This window comes from Cryptomeria japonica, chromosome 4, assembly GCF_030272615.1.
Source record: "Cryptomeria japonica chromosome 4, Sugi_1.0, whole genome shotgun sequence".
Classification (NCBI taxonomy): Eukaryota; Viridiplantae; Streptophyta; class Pinopsida; order Cupressales; family Cupressaceae; genus Cryptomeria; species Cryptomeria japonica.
In genome coordinates, this window is record NC_081408.1 from 356,753,409 (window position 1) to 356,762,301 (window position 8,893).

General features: G+C 34.2%; 1 long non-coding RNA gene across 1 annotated transcript; it reads left to right on the plus strand.

Moving 5' to 3' along the window:
• Positions 1-6,961: 6,961 nt before the first annotated feature.
• Positions 6,962-8,599, plus strand: LOC131040992 (uncharacterized). Its single transcript, XR_009104954.2, has 2 exons — positions 6,962-8,309; positions 8,539-8,599. It is a non-coding gene; the product is annotated as an uncharacterized LOC131040992 (long non-coding RNA).
• Positions 8,600-8,893: the final 294 nt, after the last annotated feature.

Consider the following 8,893-nt stretch of genomic DNA (forward strand, 5'->3'; position numbering starts at 1 on the left):
CCACTTTGGTGAAATCCAATCCACTTCAAGATCTCATTATTTCTCTCATATCATATCCACCTCATAATGGACTCGCGTCTTCTTCCCAAAGAAAAGAGTATCCTACAAGTCAAGATATTCATAAAGGCAAAGGAGTAGACTTTCATAAGAAAGAATCCCTTCATGTCAAAGAAGATCTTAAGGGTCATGTCTACACAGCTCACTCTCAAGACGTTGGTATCCCTCCATCAAGATCAAAACATACACCTTCCCCATCATACCTTCCATCCATCTTAGGTCCTTATATCCCTTCGTCCTCTATGCAAGGTCAACAAAGGCACACATCCTTGAGTAAATTTCATCCATCCAAAAGAACTCCATTTCATTCCTATCGATCCATGCATTCCTTTCCCCCTCCAAGCAATTTGGATGCCAAGTATAAAAGTCATAAGTCTAGAAATCCACATGTATTCAAGGATCAACATGTCCAATATAATCGACATGTCAAAACAAAGAACAATATGATCTATAAAGAAAAAGAAATATCCAAAAGGCCACAAAGGCCCACTGAGCAAAATAAAGTAAAGTCAAAATATGTATGGGTTCCTAAATCCCTTGTGCAAGCAATGCACTCCAAGGAACCACAAAAGCATGAAAAATAAAAAACCATGTGGATCCCTAAGCGGCTCCTTGAAGCACAAAAGCTTAAAGAAACATCCAACTTGGCATCCAAAATTGCTATTCCTCCATCCAAACCTCTCAAATTTGTTCCTCCATCACCTTCTTCATCCGTTTTGGGCCCTTATGTCCCAAAATCCATAGTTGTTCCTTCGTCAAAATCTCAATATCCAAAATACATTTGTCCTCCATCAGTCCATCACCCCTCAAGGTGTGTGCCAATGTCGATCTTGCCTTCATTTCCATCCGCTCAAGCCCAGTTCTTCCAATACCCTATCCATTATCCAATGCATATTTTCCATCCTTCGATCCCTTTGATCCAATCCTTTGCATAAATCCTCGCCTTAGTTTCATCTTATTTTCCACGTCCTTATCCTACCAACGTCTTTGAGCATACTTTTAAAGGTCATGATCCAATCAAAAAGATGCTTGAGTCCTTCTTCCATCCCCTATCATGTGTCCATCTTCTATTGAAAAAGTCAAAATACAAAAGAAATTGAAAAAAAAAGTTAAAATACAAAAAAAAAAAAAGTGAGAAAAAGAAAAGTGAAAAAAAAAAGTAAAGCAAAAATAATTCGTCCACTGGTGAAAACCTGGCAAACAGGCGCCTTGGGCAAGTACCGTGATGAAAACCTGGCAAACAGGCGTCATGCATAATCTATGAACTTCTTGCACACCACACTTGGGGGCAGGTTTCCTCCTTCATATCTTATTGCCCTCCATTATCCTATCATACCATGTCATTACCCTCCATTATCCTATTGTCCCTCAGGTCCATTTCCTCTTTCCACCTTTGATCTTGACAAGGCTGAGGATCTTCATGAGCATCATGCATCTTGTTTGCAGCTTTTAGTCCATCATAGCTTTTGGTCTTTATCCATTTGCTTATTATAACCTTTCATCCATATTCCTTAGCTTATTGCAACTTTCTGCCACTATCTTGTATCCTACCTCGACCTTCAGTCCATGTCCCTTATCCATTCTTGGTCTTGCTTATCCTATCCATATCTTATCACTATCCATACACTCTTTTTCATTCCTTGATCTTGATCTAACATAAGGACGCAAAATTTAAACATGGTTTCAAAAACCTCTTGACATGTCCCTCATGCTATGTCACTGCTTCACATTGTCATATCTAGTCTCTTGTCCCATCGCGCAATAGCCCTTGAAAATTGCATCCGTGTTGTCTCCATGATAAAAGGCCTTTGTATTCCCTCTATCCACCAACATTTCAGAAAGCCTATTTATTCACTCGTCATATTCCTTGCTTTGCTAGACACTGGGGGCAAAATCATAAAAATTGAAAAATGTCCTGAAAAAAATCTTCCAAAAAAATTGAAAAATGTCCTGAAAAAAAATCTTCCAAAAAACATTGAAAAATGTCCTAAAAAAATCTCATAAAAATTGAAAAATGTCCTGAAAAAAATCTTCCAAAAAACATTGAAAAATGTCCTGAAATAATTCAAAAAAAATTGAAAAACGTCCTGAAGTAATCCAAAAAAGTCATATAAAGTCCTGAAAAAATGAAAACAAAAAAAAATTGTAAAAACATTTCAAAAACATTAAAATCCAAAAACAAGCATTTTGCAATAAATAAATATCCTCTGTGCATAGACAGATCACTGAGTATACATCCAATGACTCGCAATCACACGTTGTGCTTTAATGAAATCACGCTTAAACAGATGAACTCTTTCCATCAAACCAGACATTCAAACTGATCAAAATTGTCATCTCAATCAACCTCAAAATCGTTTGTCCTTGTCTCTAATATCATGGGTCTTATACAGGGTGTGGTATACTCGAAACCAGACTGTGTCCTGTCTTAGACGGGGTACCGCATGTCCTGAAACCAGACAGCATGATCGTCCTATCAGCACTTTCAACTTTTGACAATGAAGATCAAGATGTTTGTTCGATTTGTTGGAATTTGTGCATCTTATCTTTTTAATTGATTTATCTTTGGCTTTGATCATGTTCCTATGTTGCTCGATGATGTCACTGAGTGATTTAGAGTGACCGGGATGGTTCATGGTCCTTTTCTTTTGGTTGTGATTGTTGTTTGTCTGCAATGTGTCTGTCTTATGCAAAGGGATTGCATTATCGCTCTGGCCTTCATTGCCATGTAGCGCTGCATCGATTTTGCCATATCAAATAAAGGTTCTCACCTACTTCTGTGCATTGGTGAAAGCAAGTATTTCTTCATCTCTACCTGTCCTCTGTCTAATTTCTGCTTACTAACATTTCTTCGGTCGTTCTTGGCAGTCCGTTTGATCCTATCATTTTCTATCATTCTTATCGATCAATTGGCCTCTTTTCTGCATGTTTCCGGCCAATTCCTCGAGGGGGCATGCATATGTCATTGTTATTGTCTGGGGCATTTTCATATGTCATTATTATTGTCTGGGGCATTTTCATTATTGTTCTTTGAAACAACGCTTAAAATCGCATTGTCTCAAAGAGGGGCAAAATGTAGACACCTAAAAATGGTCAACGCTTGCGGGGTCATATTTTAACATTTGCGCATTGCCTCATTTTAGGTTTTTGCGTCACATTAACATTTCTCCTATGTCACGCACTTGGTTTTTATCATTTGCGAGCATCAAGTCATTCTTCTACATTCTTCATTTGTCTCACTTTCGAATTTGGTCTTGTCGACAACAAGCTTCAATCATGATTTTGGTCGATCTTTGTCCTTGTCAATCTTGTCATATTGCGATCGATTCGTCATTGATCCTTGTCCTTTTCAATCATGTCAATTTGGTCAATTTGTCATTGATTTTTGTCAACCAATCTCAATCAAATCATTTATCAACACTGGTCATTTATCAATTCAAAATCATGATCGAATCGATATCAATTATTTTTCATTAAGACCTAATTGTCATTCTCATTGCTAATTCATCTTCTAGGGTTTCATGATTTAATCATTTAACCTTGTGTGTCATTTCTTCCTCTAGGATTAATAAATTATTTATTTATCCTAAGTCTTCTTGTCACAATTAAATGTTCATTTAATTGGCTAATTATTCCTCTTTGTGAATTAATTAATAAATGAAAAATTATTAATTGATTTACCTAATTTCTAATTTTCATCAATTTCCTCATTTCCTAATTTCTTAATTTCTCATTTCCTATTTTTCTAATTTTCTAAATTCTTAATTTCATTTCTTCCTATTTCCCTCCTAAATTCATGGGAATGACATTTCAATTTGTCATAATTTGTCATAATTGACAATCAATCAATTTTGACATAGAAGTTGTCATAATTTGTCATAAATTATCAATCAACAAATTTTGCATAGAAAGTGCATAATTTGTCATAATTTGTCATATTGATTTGCAATTTCCATTTGAATTGAATCATGCTAATCTTGTCATCTATCCAATTCTTCTATAAATTGGATGAATTTCTTCAATCAAACCCCTTGATTCCTAATCCTTAATCAGACTATTGAATTTCTAGTACTCTTGATCAAAAAATCTTGTCTACTTGCTTTCAATCATGTATGTGCACTTGTAGGTGAGATCCACAACCGACCCATTTGAAGAGGAAAGAAGAACAATGGAGCCGCATGAAGGAGCATTTAAATCGTACCTTTGGTTTGCTTAATTTCTAGTTTTGAATGTTTGATTTCATGTCTCTATTGAGTGTGCTTAGGATAGATTCATTGCATTCTAAGTTTTTGTGATTGAGCTATTACGTTTATCTTGTTTTGTGATGATTCCTATATTCCTATGCTACAAATAAATATTAGTTGAATCTTAGAAAATAAAAGGCTAATGAATTAATTAAATAAATAATATAATAGTTGGAGGGCTAAGATTAGAAAGAAAATAATGAATTAAGTCATTAAATAAAAGTATCTATTTAATTAGAGGAAAAAGGTGGGGTTTAGGACAATTAAATAAATAATAAATACTTATTGAATCTTAGAAAAGAAAAGGCTAATGAATTAATTAATTAAATAAAAATATTTATTTAATTAATAGTAAAAAATAATGGTAAAATATTTAAATAAATAAAAAATATCTATTTGATCAGGTTAGGACAATTTTAGGTGCCTACGAGATTAACAAACATAAACGAATATTTGAATTAAATTTGTGCCTCTCTACCACTTTATTATGTATTTTGTTTTCTATCATAATTTATGAAAAATCTAACAATCATTTAGGCAAACATAAATACACATGTAGGACTTTATGTAAAACCCAAACAATTTTTCTACTTTGGAATAAATGGGTAACATGGCTACAAACAAACTTAATTAACAAATTGTGATAATTAGTGTATATGTCTACGTCAAATCCCTCGTTCATTATCAATTAACAAAGTTCCCTCAACCAACATGCTAGATGCATAAAGGGCCAATAAGGTCCTAGAAATTACAACAAGACTAAGAAGACCATCGCCAACTATTCTTTAATTCTTAATTAGCCATAACAATTGTCTCAACCATAGATTGGTGTCTTTTGACATCTTTCTAACCCCAAAAAGTCACACATATTTATTTTCTAATAATACATATAAAGAATTACTAACATTTAATTTCTTAATAATATGAAATAAATAATTCACTAAATACAAACCTTTTAACTAATTTAACCCAATTGAAACTTCTACAAGAAAAGTGACTAATTTAACCCAATTGAAACTTATAAAGAAAAGTGATTATTGACAAGATTTACACTTCTCATACATCTATATTATTTCTTCTCAAGATTCTTGCTACAATTGTAGTTTTATGATCTTCTTTTTAAACTTATTATTCTTAATACAATTATTTTGATTGTTCATGTTAGGAAACAAAATTTGATTGTTTCAAATTTGATATATTTTATAATTATATATTAAAAAAAGGTTTTGCATATAAAATCAAGACATGACTCTTACAATCAATTAGTCAATCAATCAATGCAAACTCTTATTGTTTTTTTCCCTCTATTATATTTTCAATTTTCAAATAATCATAAATAAATAAAAAATAAAAAAAATTATTGAACAAGAACATTATATTTCCTAAAATCAATTACTTATGAAGAATGAATGGACGAAGGAACTTTAATGGTGTCTACCATATACAACCACCTAAAACGTATGATGTATAAGAGTGTTAAAAAAAACAGCTAGGGGAAGAACACCAATTGCCACTCATATTTCAATTATTGTTAATTCCTTGCTCACCCAATCCCCCAATTACTAATTTTAAAGAAACCTAAAAAATGATAGCTTAAAGCTCATAAATTTCACATGTACCAATAGTTGCTTAGCTTTTAGCATTTTTGGACCATAATTGGCCCATTTATGCATGACTATTGGGGCATTTGTGCATAAGTATTGACAATTTTAAGTGCACTATGAGACATCTTTAAGTAGGTATTGGACAACACTTTGGGATGTGTACTTTTTGACCCTTGCACGCATAATGGATGACACAACTACTCTAGCTCCAAAATTGCAGTACAAAGTCAATAATACGAAGGTTAACGCACATTATACCGTTGATTTTGCAAACAACGACTACAATTTTTTTACTTGTCAATAACATGGTGTACAAATTGACGGTTTTGGAGCCAAAATAGCTGCGTCCCATAAGGAAGATCCCACAGAGTGCATCATTACTACCCAAAAGCCAAAACAATAGCTATAAGCAATTCGCATACAAAGGCAACAAAAAAAAATCTTTGAAATCCGATATAACCTTTAAAATATATGTTGACATGAAATTAACTATAATGACTACTAGGGGAAGAGCACCAGTAGCTGTCATAGCTAACTTCGTGCACCCACAGATCCTAAACGGTATATCGGATTTTGATTTATTTTTATTAGTTGTCTTCGTATGCGACTTAACTGCTTATAGCTATTGATATGGCTTCTGGGTAGTAACGATGCACGCTATGGAATGAGTTATGCGCACAAAGGTCAAAAAGTACACATTTCAAAGTGTCCCCTGATACCTAACTAAAGATGTTCCAGTAACCGTCAACTCAATAATCACTAGTACTTGTTGACAAATGTCCCAATAGTGGTGCACAAATGTTCCAATAGTGGTACACAAATGGGACAAATGTTCCAATAGTTGTGCACAAAAGGGCCAGTTAATTATAAAAAATGATCGGCTATTGATACAAAACAAATTTATTAATAGCGTTTTCACTATGACGGTTATTGGGGGTCAACAAGATAATAAAATAACAGTTATTGAAACTATGTGCTCTTCCCCTCGTTCGCTTCTCTAAATATTTCCTTCATAACAAATGCGATTTAAGTGACTGCATTGCCGTTTTCCCAAGAGACACCAAATTGACCGGAATTCAAATTCATTTCCAGACCCCATTTAAGTCCAAAAGCCGAAGACAAGTACTACCTACTCTTTCAAGATACACCATTAAAAAAAGACAAGGAGTCACCCCACTTCCATTGATGAGGAACTTGACAGTCAATTAATGCTGTAAATTTAAAGGACAGTAATGACAGCGGTCAGGGCATCTGAGTCACCTGAATCCTCCATCACCGACTGGGGCAGCGGTTCTAGCGTGACATCAAACTAATGTAAACCGTCTCTTTAAATCACTCTTGCGATTCGAACCCTGGTGGTACCACTGGCCCAGATATAGATTAATATTTCATGAGATGCTCTGTTGAAAACTTGTGAGACCGTCAATTTCCTGCCTAATCTGTACTACTGTAAAGGCTTTTGACCACTACAAAGTCTGCAAAGGTGTTTCCCAGATCATGAAGAGCGTGTGACCAATTAAGATACATCCTAAGAAAGGATATATACACAAAGGATGTATCTCTGTATATTAAAAAAGGTATATACACAAAGGATATATGTATGTATATTCATAAAAGATAGGTATATACACGAAAGATATATGTATGTATATATTCATAAAAGAAAGGTATACACGAAGGATATATGCATGTATATTCATAAAAGATAGGTATATACACAAAGGATATATACATACCTTTGTGGCGATTCAGAAGATTTAAAGTGCTCTGCACGACAAAAATCACGGGTATTCACCAACACAGTAATGCATAGGTGAGATATGCGCGCCTCTGAGCTGTGTTGCAGCTGGACATCCAAACTTTGCCTTCACGCGCCAATTTATTAGTCTTCTTCACACCATTCTTTTACCTTCCTTACTAAAAATACAAACCCTACAAAGCGCCTTTCCGATTATATGGCTGATGATAGATTGATAGAATGAAATTGTACAGATTTCTATTTCGAAGCCATGCCATGAGCGTCTTGTTGCTGCTACTTCTGTTGCAGGGAGCGACCTGTAGAAGATTGAAAGCCTCCAGCTTGGCCGTTTCTCCGCCAAAACAAGCCTTTAATTCAGTAAACGTGGAGATGCGAAGAAAGAGGCACAAGAGAGGAGAATTCAGAGACTGTCTTCCCAAGGGATTCCGTCCACCACCATCGGCGCCCAGTCACTTTGGGAATTCGCAGACAGTTGGCTCATCTTTCATCTGCTCAAATGATCTTTCAAACCCTTGATTTTCTCAGCTCAGCTGGATGTGTTGTTTCCAGTTTTCAATAAGCTGGGATGCAGATGTTGCTTTCACGCTGGTTATTTATGTAAAAATTCAGTTGGATGTGCTGTTTTCAGTTTTCGAGATACAGATGGTAATTTTGTTTTGCTGATCAATATGTTGGTTTTTTATGTGAAAACTTAGTTATCCTGTAAACAACCAGCATATTGTATCATTTTTAATAGTATATTTTTATTATTTAGTTACATAAGGAAATCTGTTACAATCCTCCTTCCAACATCTAGCTCGTTCATAGCTTCACCTAAATATTACTATATTGTCCAGTTAGTATGACAGATGTTTAACTGTAATCTTTATTACAGGTTCAGGTCATGAGGGAAAACAGAGATAAAAATAAAACATGTTCTACTCTTTAGTTTTTAAGATGACATGTCATGCATCAGTGCTGAAATATCTTCAATAGTAGTCTTGAGTTATCAGTTTAAACAGCTTATTTTAAGTTTTGATCTGAAATCACAGTAATAAGTGAATCTTATGAAGAAACTACTGTGCTTTGTAAATCTGATATTGAAATCACAGTAATAAATGAATCTTATTGAAGAAACTCGTATGATTTCTAAATCTGACATTAATCTTGAATCGTCAAACGGTACAAACGTTTTTCCCTTGATTCAAATTTTGCAAATATTTTTTTTTCCATGGCTAATATTTCCAATT